Source organism: Musca autumnalis, unplaced genomic scaffold (genome assembly GCF_047663935.1).
Source record: "Musca autumnalis isolate F117 unplaced genomic scaffold, ASM4766393v1 scaffold_1, whole genome shotgun sequence".
In the NCBI taxonomy this organism is placed as follows: domain Eukaryota; kingdom Metazoa; phylum Arthropoda; class Insecta; order Diptera; family Muscidae; genus Musca; species Musca autumnalis.
Window position 1 is genome coordinate 317,415,696 of NW_027411644.1, and position 13,945 is coordinate 317,429,640.

Sequence of the window (13,945 nt, forward strand, 5' to 3'; positions counted from 1 at the left end):
CGCTTCTCCGGTATTCAATAAAAAATTTAGCCTGCTTTCAAGAGGCATCCCTGTACATTCCCTAAACATTAGGACATTAAGAAAATCAATTAATTAGTTTGGCAGAAAAACTTTAAATTGATAATTTTTAACATGTTAATACTTAAATAGAACAAACGTTATTTTACACACGTTTTTCATTCCCGCTACAGGAAATCAGGGGCAAATGTAATAACTCTAATATAAATATATTCTTGATCAGGATAAAGCTGTGAGTAGATATAGTCATTTCAGTCCACAATTTTTCTACAGGCAGGTAAATTTCGAAGATGGGCTATAACGGCCTACGTTTTGGTATAGACCCCTTGTAACGGTTCCTGTCGATATTGGGTATTTTGAAGATTTTAGCTTCAATTTTTAACCGTAATTTGACATTTGAGGTGCCAAGTGTCCACAAAACTTCTCCACCTACAACTGTTGGCATTTGTCCAGGCTTTGGTATAGTCTTGAGACACCTTAATTTGAAATTTGAAATTTGTGATTCACCGTGAACACAAAACTTCTCCACGACAAATTGTCCACATTGTTCCATGTTTTGGTATAGCACCATATAAAAGTGTCTCCTGATTTTCTGTATTTTCAGGATTTTAACTAAATTTTTTTACCCAAATACCTGTAATTAGACAGTTGAAGTCACAGACGTCACAAAACTTCTCCATCAAAAATTATAAACATAGGTTCATGTGTTGGTATAGCCCCCATTTAGCCGTATCTCCCGATTTTAGTTGTTTTGAGGACTTTAGCTGACCGAACTACCTGTAGTTTGACATGTGACAGTGGTTACATAATTTCTTCACCAAAAAATGTCAACATAGGTCCATATTTTGGTATAGACAACGGTACCGCCCGATTTTTTAAAATTTGAGGATTTTGGCTACATTTTTTACCAAAATTACAGCTAATTTGGCATTTAAGGTTTTTAGTTTACGCAATATTTATCTATCAACAGTTGGTCCGATCTCAATGGACGCATTGCGCGTCGACACCATCAGCTTTGTCTTCTCGCCCTTTACCGCCAGACCCACTTTAGCAGATTCTCCTTCGACCTTCATAAAGGTATCGCTTACTTATTTTACTGATCGTCCCATGATGTCTATATCATCAGCATAAGCAAGTAACATGTGTTTATAGGTGTAGATTGTTGAAGTTTGCCTCTCGTATAACCTTTTTTAGCAGGATGTTAAAAAAAGACATAGTGTCCCTTTCTCCACAAATTTTTAAAATCTCCTATAAAATGTGATCGTTTTAAATACGTTTCACATACCTTCCTTACTCTTACAGCAAAAAACAAAATGTTTTTTTTTTTTTTTGAAAAGCAAAATTGTCGTCATCCCAAATAAAAAATAAGCCTGACTATTTTCAAAAGCAAATATTATAATGTCTAAAAAACAACGGGTTTTAAATATTTTTTGCTGTAATTGGAAGGAGCAAAGTAGATGTCGTCATCCCAAACGAAATATTTTGAAATGCAAAATAGAAGTCATCATCCCAAATAAAAAACGCCAACCCTTCTAATTATATTTTTATAAACAACACAAATATTGAGACAAAAAATCCAAAAAGTGACCCTATTGACCTGTTTTTTAACCCACTTAGTAAATACGAAACGTATATATTTGTTCATAACTACCCGCAGTGGGATCCTATAAGCAATTTTTGACACTATTTAGTGCAAACTGATACAATTTTTTCGATTTTTGGCCAGGTTTTTCAGAAAGTTGGCCACGGTGCGTTGCCGTTGCTCTACCATAAAAAATCAGTGCTTCATCGGCGACAGTTCCAACCAGAACGTAGATGAGTTACAACTACTCAGGTTTTTTGAGAAGGACTTAACTCTATTCCTTTGTGGATGGGTGCCACCATGGTGTTGTGGCTAGCTTTGCTTCTTTGATGCAAATATATAATCGGCCTGCACTTATTGATATCGGAGAATTGCCCCCTTGTCCTTCAAGGTGTATTCGGGCGTACTATAACCGTTTAGTGGCCTAAGGCGTTCTTGTGAGAAAAGGAACCTTGATACGTCTTGAATATTGTCATGTAAATGTCAATCAGCACTGTCTATCTAATTTTTTAGTTTTCAGTGATGTTTTAACACCAGCAAATTAAAACACAGATAGAACTGTTTGTACAAGAGAAATTCTTTTCTTTAAATTTTCATTAGTTTTCTTTTAATTTTTCCATTAGACATTACTTTAATAAACCTTTCAATAACAACCATCACGTATCGAACGTCGAACACGGAAAAACAATCCGGACTTGCCCATTTGTTGTTCTTGTTACGCCTCATATGTAAATGTAGTTGTTCATGTACATAGCATTTCCGTTGTTATTTTCCTTTTTGTTTTCTCTTTCATTGTTTTGTTGATTTTTCTGCTACTACTTCTAGCACCCTTAAGCAATGAAACAAAATTGTTTATTGATTCTGTTTCTGTTTACGGCGTTGTTGTTGTTGTTGTCTTCTCAAGAGAAAATTAATTAAACGCCGTTTGTGAAGCAGAAGAAGGGAAAAAAAGCAAAATGTTATTTGAGATCTCAAAGTCGAAATGAGTTGGGAAAACAAGACTGACTAGAAAGTGAATATTGAATGTTATTGAAAAGAAATACAGAAGAGAATTAAGCAAAATAAAAAACATAGAAATCGATTGTATTGATGGGGTATTTCAAACTGTTAAGAGATAAATTAAAGCAAACAAATTATTTCAAACAATGCCAGAGCAATGTGTTGATTGATATGCAATTTAGAGTCCTATCTGTGAAAATTACAATAATAACACATGATGGGTTTTATAAGTATTCCTTGAGAGGACGTTTTGCTATGAGAAGTGTTTCACTTTAAACTTTCGTTTGTATTATTTTCATACGTTTTCTAAGTTCTAGTAATTTTATTATTATTACATGCTTTGGTTTTGGGAATTGAATTTAATTTTAATTTTAATTTTTTCTTTTTCAATTTTTTGTAGTACACAGCTGAAATAAAATATTGTTTTTCTCTTATCACCATCATTTATTTATTATATCAGATTTCGTGACAACCGGTAATAACCATATTACCATTACAAACGTTGAGTCATTTCTAAGCTAACAGGTGTTCAAATATTTGTTTTTATTTGGAGTTATTGATTTAGACAAACTGAAATGAGGAAAATGTAGGTCAGTAGGTAACTTGCACAGACTTGTGCATTTCAAAATATTAAATATCCTGTGTAAGCATTCAATTTATATTTGTGGGAAAAACCAATGGTTGGAACACTTTTGGTGACATAGTTGGGGAAATTTATTCCTGGTGACTGATAGTTTTATGGGAAGATGTTTTATAACAAATGCAATTATTTAAAATTAATTAATTATTTTAGAAAAATATATATTTGTTGTCAGCTGTTTAAGTCAATTCGAATTAATTCACATTCTAATTATAAAAACATATTCAGGAATCTGGCTCCTGAGGGGATGTTTGCTTTATTTTTTTCCGATTTTCTGTTATCAAATTCTCAATAATATTTTTTATTTAAACTTTAAAGAATTCCGAACACACTCTTAAATTAAAACACTTCTTCCACATTGAGCTTGCACCATAATTGCCACCATTTTCTCTAGCATATACATACATTTTAACAAACCATATGTGTTTACGCACGAGCGCCACATTCACGCCCACAAACAAACAAGCCACCAGAAAATACAATAACACACAGACAAATAAGAAAACAAAATTGGTTGTCTGTGAATTGAATATTCGTATTTTTGTATAATAAAAATATTTAAATAAAATGTTTCACGTGTTCATTTGTTAGGCAGGTGACGATTGTGTACACACACAGACAAACCGTGAATTTACACCATTACCCCCCCAGTAGTAAAATAAACTTTAGTATTATTTGACAAAGTTGTACTGTACATATGTGCGTATACTTAATTATGTCCACGGTGTTGTCAACACGTCATGGAGTACAATTGCCATTAATGGCAGCGATTGGCTGAACAGCACGTAATATTCTAAAACAATAGCTTTGTTCCATCAGCACATGCTTTAGATAAACATAAAAAATTTAAATAACATTTCTTAGAAAGTTATGGAGTATTAAATGCGAAATTAAAAAAAAAAACCTGTATAAACGAAAGCTCTCAAAAAAATCATAATTTCAAAAACTGAAAAGTCTATTGAAAATTCGCTTTGCTGGGATGAAATCATAATATTGGTAGCGATCACTATAATAGAGAGTAATAATGAAGTTAAGCCAATGGGAGAATACTACAGAATTAAAGCAATCGTACTCTAATGATTATTTTTAAGATGATGGATTTCGATTATTTTTTGTATGCGTGGATTAAAGTTTGAAAAATATTCAAAACAAGTAAAAAAGTATCAGTCGGCTTTGCCGACAGAGATATACCCTCAGCCTGTGTATATTGAAACAATTTTTTTTTTCCAAAAAACGCATGTATTTAGGGAGTTTTAAGAATTTTGGGCGTTTGAACTGACAAAAATGTTATTTAGGATTTAATATCAAAAGTTTTGCGGAGGAGATACTAAAAAGAATGGATGATCTCCAGCTACTACATATGGTACCATAGGGGTTTTTTTAGAACTTCAGGGATGTTTGCTCAAGAAGTATGAACTTACCCCTGAAACAACTTTTACCATCGCAATTGAGGCAGCAATGCAAGTTGCTTCAACAAAAATCAAAGTGATTGGAAAGCAGGTCTTAAAGTGAACATGTATCCGAAATTTTGAGTGGGAGGTACCGGATGGAGTGGACAAATATAGTCCATATTTGAACCTGATCTATATCTGGTAGATATATTAGGATGTGTAAAGTATGGACCAATTCGGCCACTCTCTTCAAGAGTTATCGTACGCACAATTTTTCCGAACATTTTTGAACTTTTGTGGGGGAGGTACCTGAAGGAGTGGACCGATATGGCTTATCTTCGAACTTAAACTATGTTTGGACAAAATATTACTAAGGCCAAACTTTGGACCGAATCGGCAGACCTGTTCGAGAGTTTTTTTTTTGCCCTCCAACCTCCTCACACGGTGTCATAGGGGTTTTTTGCAACTTTCAGGCTATTTTCTCAGGAAGTATGGACTTGCCCCTGATGAAACTTATACCGTCGTATGGAGGGCAGTGAATACAAGTTGCTAAAGCAAAAATCAAAGCGATTCGAGAGATGTTCCTAAACTGAACTTTTCCAAAATTTTGTGTGGGAGGTACCCAACGGAGTGGACCGATTGAGTCCATATTAAAACCTGATCTAAGTCTGCTACACGCTCCACGATGGGCAAAGTATGGACCAAATCGGTTACACCCTTCAAGAGTTATCGTGCGTACAAATTTTCCGAACATTTTCGAACTTTTGTGGGGGAGGTACCGGAAGGAGTGGACCGATAAAGCTCATCTTCGAACTTAAACTAAGTTTGGACAAAATATTACGAAAGCCAAAATTTGAACCGAATCGGTTCATCCCTTCGAGAGTTATCGTGCGCTCCAGCCAGCCAGACAGACAGACAGACGGACGGACATTGCTCAATCGACTCCAAATTGTTTGAAACACATTTCGTCCAAACATACTTGGGGTCTAAAACCATTATTTCGATGAGGCACATTTTGCCCGTATGAAAGTGTATATACCCTTCATAGCCTAAAGGCTGAGGGTATAATAATTTTTAAGACTTGTACAAATTTTGTATGAAACCGTTGGTTGTTAAAGAGTTTTTGAGTAGTAAATTTTTTGACATGGTTTTAAAACCATTTTTTATATTTCAATGAAAGCAACTGCGTTACACTTACCAGATCCCTAAATGTCCAGACAATAGCACGGACTCATCCGAATACAGTAGTATCAAATGCTGTCTCCAAGAAAGCTACTTGGGTGAGTGAGCACTTGCTTATGCTTACCATGCTTTGTCTGGACCAGTACGGTCCATCTGTAGTAACTTTAAATGAAGGGTTCTTACAAACGGGAAGTTTTTGGGAATTCTGGAATTACAATGTTCATAGATGAGAAAAATAAGTCACGGCCAAAATTCACATTTTTAGTTTTTTTTAGGACAAAATGTGAGTAAAATTTACAAAAAATTTCTAAAAATTACGATTTCGTGGGGAAGGAGGCCCCTGGGCCTCCCCCTGGCTACGTCGTTGACTCAGCCTGTGTGAATTGAAACTCTCAACTATGGATATTCGACCTATACATAGTTCAGAGTTTCAATCGGTTACAAATTGTAGCCCTTTTTTGGCGTATGAACATTTCGACAAAATTGGATTTGGATTAAAGCTTTAAGGTGTTGCGGAGAACGTACCTGAATGAATGGATAGTGCTGACCGTTTGAGATGTGGATCTTATTAACCAGTCATTTGGTTTGGTCACTGTATAATTAAGAGCTTTGGACCGTCATATCCGGAAGCATGGACATGCCCCCGAAAAACATCATATCGCAAAAGTTTCCGAAAGATCCTCGAACAGACCTTAAACGGCAAAGTTGGTGCACTTTTGTGAGGAAGGTACTCTAATATTTCCCATTGTTAAACTTAAACTAAGTTAGAGCAAAATATTATAAGTTCCAAATTTTGGACCAAATCGGTTGCTCTATTTAAGAGATATTACTTGTATTTTATAGAATAATTTTAAACTTTTGTGAAGGAAATACCGGAAGGAGAGGAGCGATAACACTACGCAACACTGGAAATGCAAATAACTTCTAGAGACTACAAAAACCCTAGTAGGGTTTTGTCCGGTCAGAAACAGTTCGGATTTAATGGCCTTATCTAAACCGAACTAAAACTACAGTTTTTTGCATTTATTGGGCTTTTATCTCAGAAATAATTAGGAATTTGTCCGTACAGCCTTTGGCAATATTGTAGCCCTAAAATCGTAGAACTCATCTTTTGAACAGACCACATAAGAAAAACTCCATCTAGGGCAGCAAAATCTATAAAATATAGAACATTTTACATAATTGCTGAAACTCTGGTCAGTATCAGCTAAACTATTGGGAGTTGAAGCCAGTAACCTTCTGCAAAAATAAATAAAGTTGTGAACAATTATTCAGAACATTCCGAAACTATAAAAAGCTTATTTTATGTTGTTTCTGTGGTATTTCGCATAATATATTTTTTTTATAAAATCGTCGTTGAAAAATATACTGAAAACAACGTGACAGAGTCATTTTACAACAATGGCATGTTCTGAAGAGTAGTGTATTACATTCCAACGAATATTTTTCCAAAAGAAAATGTTTGGAAAAAAATAACGGTTTTGTAGAAATGTATACAAATATGCAAAGTGAACCGAAACGTTTGTGTGAAAATTGGAACATTTTTAATATATATCTCATTTCTTTATAGCTGGTAGACACAATCCGACATGTGTTATTTTTGGAAGACGATCTCTTGACTTTTCCATTTATACAAATTATGTTGATCAGATAACAGAGTTACAGCCTTATATATTGTATTGTGTAACCATAATCACACAAGAGGTCACATTTATAGTTCAATACTGACAAATTTTTGCACGAGGTAAGAGTTTTGGTCAGTGAAGATGTTAATTTACCATAATATTTGTGGAAGAAATTTCCAAATTAAATTTTTGGTCCATATTTTAAATCCTGGAGACATATTCCCGCTAATTACGGCCACCAAGCTTGAAAACCAAATCTTTACCTCTCCCATAATGCATCAATGTACAGGTAAGATAATGGAACTACTAACATATAAATAGGTTCCTTTGGTGTTGCTTTGTTTGTAATGAACTACATTTACCTTTCATGCTACACAATGTCGCAATAGTAAAGTTTTCAAATCATGATAGAGAAATTCCCAGTTTATTTTTTAAGTTGATGCAAATTACAATGATGTGCTATTCCAGTCCAAATAGAGATGCATATAAGGGGGGAATAACTAAGATCCCCAAAGCTGTATTTTGGTGGAAAGCTAGGGTTTGCCGTTAGAAGTAACGTCTTAAAAGTTCCCATCGATCCCATGTGTGCAAACGATCAAAGGTCATTTTTGGGGGGCCTAGGACTATCAGAAATCGACTAAAGTAAAAGTTGTATGCTTACAAATTATCATCAAGATTGATCTGTATGACTTTTCAATAGGAGTCTCCATTCTTGAGTTATCGTGATGTAAGTGTCAAATTACACACGTGAAAAAGTAAGCCGCGTAAGAAGACTATAAGGCGCGGCGGTTAAAATAACACATCCATGAACCGAGTCCAACGCGGTTCTAAATCTGGTCGTTCCCGTTGGGCTTTCGATTGCACATTTGGTTTAAACGGGCTATTTTAGAATAAAATGGCTCTAACATGGAATAACTTTACTAAACACGCTCCGATTTTTTTGGATTTTTTATACCTTCAGCATTTCTGCTAACGAGAGTATATATACTTTCATACGGGCAAAATGTGCCTCATCGAAATAACGGTTTTAGACCCCAAGTATGTTTGGACGAAATGTGTTTCAGAGAATTTGGAGTCGATTTAGCAATGTCCGCCGTCTGTCTGTCTGGCTGGCTGGTGCGCACGATAACTCTCGAACGAATGAGCCGATTTGGTCCAAAATTTGACTTTCGTAATATTTAGTCCAAACTTAGTTTAAGTTCGAAGATGGGTTATATCGGCCCACTCCTTCCGGTACCTCCACCACAAAAGTTCGAAAATGTTCGGAAAATTTGTGCGTACGATAACTCTTGAAGGGAGTAACCGATTTGGTCCATACTTTGCAAATCATGAAATGTCTACCAGACTTAGATAAGGTTTCAATATGGATTCAATCGTTTCACTCCTTCGGGAACCTTTTTCAGGGGCAAGACCATATTTCTTGGGAAAACAGCCCGAAAGGTGTAAAAAACCCCCTATGTCACCATATGTGGCGGTCGGAGAGCACGATAACTCTCGAAATGTTCAAAGGATTTGGTCCAACATTGGATCTTCGTCATATTACATCCAAACTTAGTTTCATGGGGCAATACCGGTCCACAACTTTCGGTACTTCTCCCCAATATTTAAAAAAATTCACTATAATGCTGGGACGATATCACTTGAATGGGGCAACCAATTTGGTCCAAACTTTGGATCTCCTAATATTTTATCAAAATTTAGTTTAACTTCTAAAATGGTCCATATCGGTGCTCCCTAAGGGTACCTGCCCTACAAAAGTTCAACATTTGTGTCTTAGTGCAGTTAATTCCTAATCCACATTTTTGTCACTTTTTTACTTGTTTTACTTCAATTAGTTTCCTTACGTCTATGCAGTAGACTTAATACCAAATTTCAGCAATTTCGGTAAAACAATGTGGCTAACCTTCAAAATACCGAAATTCGGAAGGTATCGTTCTATGGGGCTATATGAAGGCGTCAATACCAAACATCCTAGAAGTAATAGAAACTTCTATACCAAATCACGAAGATCTATCTTAAAAATTGCGAGCTGTATCTTAATTTCAAAAGACGGACAGACGGTCATGGTTATACCGACTTAGAATTTTACTCTGATCAAGAATATAAATAATTTATAGGATCTCCGCTGAATATATCGATATGTTACAAACTGAATGACAAATTTTAATATACCCTCCATATTATGGTGGAGGGTATAAAAATCTTCAGAAATTTTGGTGTCGACATGCAATTTTAACATACCGCCAAATAACTGATGACTTGAGTCATGCCAACTGTGTCCACCTTCTTGTAATGTATCTTATATATCTGATTAAACTATAGCTATCGATATGTTGCCTTCTAATCTAAGCACTTGCTTTCCACTAAGACCAAAGCATCGTTATGCATAACATCTGGTATTTCCATTGATTTGTAGCATATTTAAGAAAGTGGGAGTGGTCGGGTATATATGTATAGCGCATTTAAAAAATAGGGCACAGGTGTAACCGGCTCCTCCGAAGTTCATCAAAATATATAGCCTACTTCCACCAAGGGACATCCCTGTGCATAATCTGAAAATTACATGGAATAAGTACTTAGGTTCGGAGATTCAACAACCGTTGTCTCGCAAATTATTTTCTGACCGATACTTTCATAACTTTTGCAAAAAAGCGTTTTTTAACAATAGGGCATGCCCCCGCCACCTCCGAAATTCAAAAAAATTTAAAGCCTATTTTCGCCTCGGTTGTTCCTTGTTCATTCTCTGAAATTTTAAAAAAAAAATCGGTTCAGCCGTTTTTGAGTCTATGCGGAACATACAAACATACACACATTGTCTCTTATATTAAACCCGCTAATAATTATCTCAGCACCATGTTAAATTGCAAGCTTTTTCTTTGTCTTAAACTCAAATCATTCTTAAAATGTCGATTTGATCGCATTATTACTGCGATCTACAGGACAGCTACAAAGTCGGGAAAAAATTGTGGATTTGGTCCATTTCACACCTTTCGGTCATAACCAACATCTAATGGGGTCACTTCTGGTCGAAACCCGACCTCTCCACAAAATTTCGTGACGATCGGTCCAAAATTCAGGGCCTGGAGTTTTATTACGCACATAGCTAGATCGCTTTATCTCGTCAAGATATGAAAAAATGGCAAGGGGAGTGGTTTACGACGAATACTTCGCGATGTTACTCGAATATTGGACAAAACAAACTTATAATAATTGTTTTGTAAAGCATAAATATTTTATTTTAAATACGTCGGTAAATTGTATGAAAATGTCGTAAGTCACTACAAAAATACAGAACTACACAAGGGAAAGGTTGTAAGTCCAAATACATCCAATTATCACCCAAACGCGACAGAATTTTATCAAACAAAGTATAGGTATTGAAGCGGAATAAATAAACGAAGAAGTCTGCCTTTACCACCATAATAAAATCTTTAATAGAGACAGCGCTGGACTGTTTTTTTTTTTCTTCCTGAAAAATTTATTGAGAGGGACTTACGACCTTTTCCGACGAAGCAGACGATATACCGGTTACTCCGGTTTCGCCCAAATATGTGCGTGTTTTCCTTATACGTGCATATAAGTGATGTGTTCTTTTAGAACCGCTTATCTCAAGAATGGTTCCTTCTAGGAAAAAAGTATAAAGACCAAGCTTGTAGATAATTTTTCTAGAAGGGTTGGCGTTTTTTAATTGGGATGACGACTTCAATTTTGCTTTTCAAAATAGTCAGACTTAATCCCATAGTCGTTGTTTAAATATTTTATTAAAAAAACTTTAATTTATTAGTGGGAAAAAATTGATGTTTACCAAGGGGTAAGGCAGGGATCGGATGTCGTCACAGTTGCCTTGTTTCTTGTTTTTCAACAAGAAACTTTTTATACCCAAGTGCCAATTGCTCGCCAGAATTTTTATATCTACAATATTTGCTCTAGTCACTTTTTGATTAGACCCACCGTTTTCAATAAAAAATCCGAAAACCTAAAAAATCCATAAATTTTGACATTGGGCCCCGAATAATTGTTTTTGCACACATTGGATTGATGGAAAATTTTAGGACATTGCTTCTAATGACGTTTTTTTGGATGTTTTTCTTTTCTGCTACACTTGGTCGACAGTAATGCAATGCCTCGAAATATTGGCCGTTCTTTCTTTATTATAGATCACCGAAAGCTATTTCTATGGGTATTTTTATATATTTTTTTAAGAAACATGACCGTATGTCGATGATAAAATATGGAAAAATGTCATATGATTTATCTCTGGTGTGTTATTGTGCATGTCATATACTAGTAACTAGTACTCATAGGTACTGGTGTAGGGTATCACATGGTCGGCCCATCCGACTATAACCCTCCCTTACTTGTTTTATGCTGTTTTTTTTGTTCTCTAAGAGTCCGAACGACTTGTTGAACATAGTACGATACCACCTGAAGATAAGTTTTGCATGGGTCGAAAGTACTTAGCTCCTGTAATCATCATTGGCTTAGTGAATTATATGTATGTACTATGTAAAATCCTCAAGTTCTTATTTTGAACTGAACTGATTTTGTGTTCACCCAGAACGACAGTAACTAAAGTTCCAAAATTTTGCGACATATGAGAACATTTTATTAATTCATAAAACCTAAATTTCTCTCGTTCTGATGACATTAATTTTCGGATCAAAACCAATGAAAACAAAACAGACACCGTTAAACTCTCCTCCTCGCTGCAAATGAAGACATTTACATGGGTATTTAATGGCACTGATGTGTGCTTTCACATACAGTTACATATGTTGCGTTACACTTAGGCCCAATTATATTACCTTTCAATAGATAGAAATCCCATTGATGTTCTATTTTTGCCATGTTTTGTCGGTGTTGTCATCTTATGAAATGAATACATGAATATGCCGGTGATTACTTTGTTGTTGTTCCTGTGCTGCTGCTTTTATTATTATTACTCAAGCAAAGTTTTGTTATAGCTTTGGTTGGTGTTGTTGTTGTCGTCGTCACTGTTACCTTGCAATATCGATTCAAGCAGTTACCACCAATCACACATTTCTCAACTATTTTGTTTTCCACACTGTGTGTATTTATACACGTATTGCCATTAAGGGAACTGTTCAAATCTCTGAACAGACATTTCTCTAAAAGACAAAAATGGAAATGGCAACAACGAAAACTCCTAACCGCCACCATTTCATTTTATACCGCACATTTGGTTGAAAACACACGCAGCCACACACACATACACATTTGACGACCCACATGTATTTACGCACGCAAACAGGCAAACAAATAAGCAAGCAAACGAATAACACCACCGCATACCTCAATAGATAAAAACAAATTGCCTGGCTGTGTATTGAATGTTTTTCATAGACATACAAACGACAAAGAAGGGAATGAACAAATTTGCCAGCATGCACAGTGTGTATTGCACACACACTATAACATGTATCAGTGTATATGTACATTAAATGGGTACAGGTGAGATTTTGTTGTGTACAAAAAATCTTTAAAGAAATATTTGATTTCAATGTGTAGAAGGAGGAGTCTCTTAAATTGGTAACATATGCGTATACTTAATAATGTTGCCATTATTAGTTATACGCCACCATGGAGTATTGAAATAATATAAATCATTTTTGGGGAAACGCCAAATACGTACGTGCTGAATTGTTTTGTTATATTTTTAAGTATGTATTTTTACATACATACATATGTATACAAAGATCTCTAGAACCCTTTCAGACATTTGCAAATAATTAATGTTTCCCCTTTTAAGAGATTTTTGTCAAGTGGCTCCCCTTTCTGTTTTCACGTTTGAGCAAATCTCCGGTGTCGGTAGCAATAAATCTTTTGAATACCTTTTTGTAATTTTCATCCAACGAAAGGGGAAAATGAGTATTTTTAGTTTCTGTCTTGAATCAACCCTTGCTAAAACTACAATATTCTTGTCAATGTCGTGAAACGAATGTTGGCAAGTTTCTTTTACTTTGAAAACTAGGGAAATTTCTTTGTAAAATATTCACTTGACTTTGGAAACAGGGAAACATTTCTTTGTAAAACATTTCCCTCCATGTTTTTTAAAAGAAAAATATTTGTTCGGTTTGACGTTAATTGACAAGTCGTTGGCAGCAGAAAATGAAACTATGTTCAAACGTGTGTGTTATGGTTGTTTGGTTACGCACATTTGGTAATAAGCTTTTCCTCTAAGAAAGCACAAAACTTAAACCGTTTAAGTTTTGCGTTTTCTTAGAGAAAAAGCTTAAGCTGACAAACTATTGAAATATTAGAGATCGAAAATCATGAATTTGTTTAAAAATTTAACTCCATTAAAGTAATTGCGGATGATGATTGGAGCGTTCTTAATTGGTTATACGAATATAAAGTATACCTGGGAAACTACTTTAATTATACCTTACTCTCATACTCTCCACAGATGTTGGCAGTTCTACGCTAAATCTGTGGATCACGGTTCGGCGTACATTGCGAACTGTGGGAACATTATTGGAAATTTACT

The 13,945-nt window shown here is 35.2% G+C and overlaps 1 protein-coding gene across 4 annotated transcripts in view; it reads left to right on the forward strand.

Annotated features, from left to right (window-relative positions):
* The window catches only part of Octalpha2R (alpha2-adrenergic-like octopamine receptor), a 462,839-nt gene that overhangs the window by 188,927 nt on the left and 259,967 nt on the right, over nt 1-13,945 (forward strand). The gene's annotated exons all lie outside the window — the stretch shown is intronic.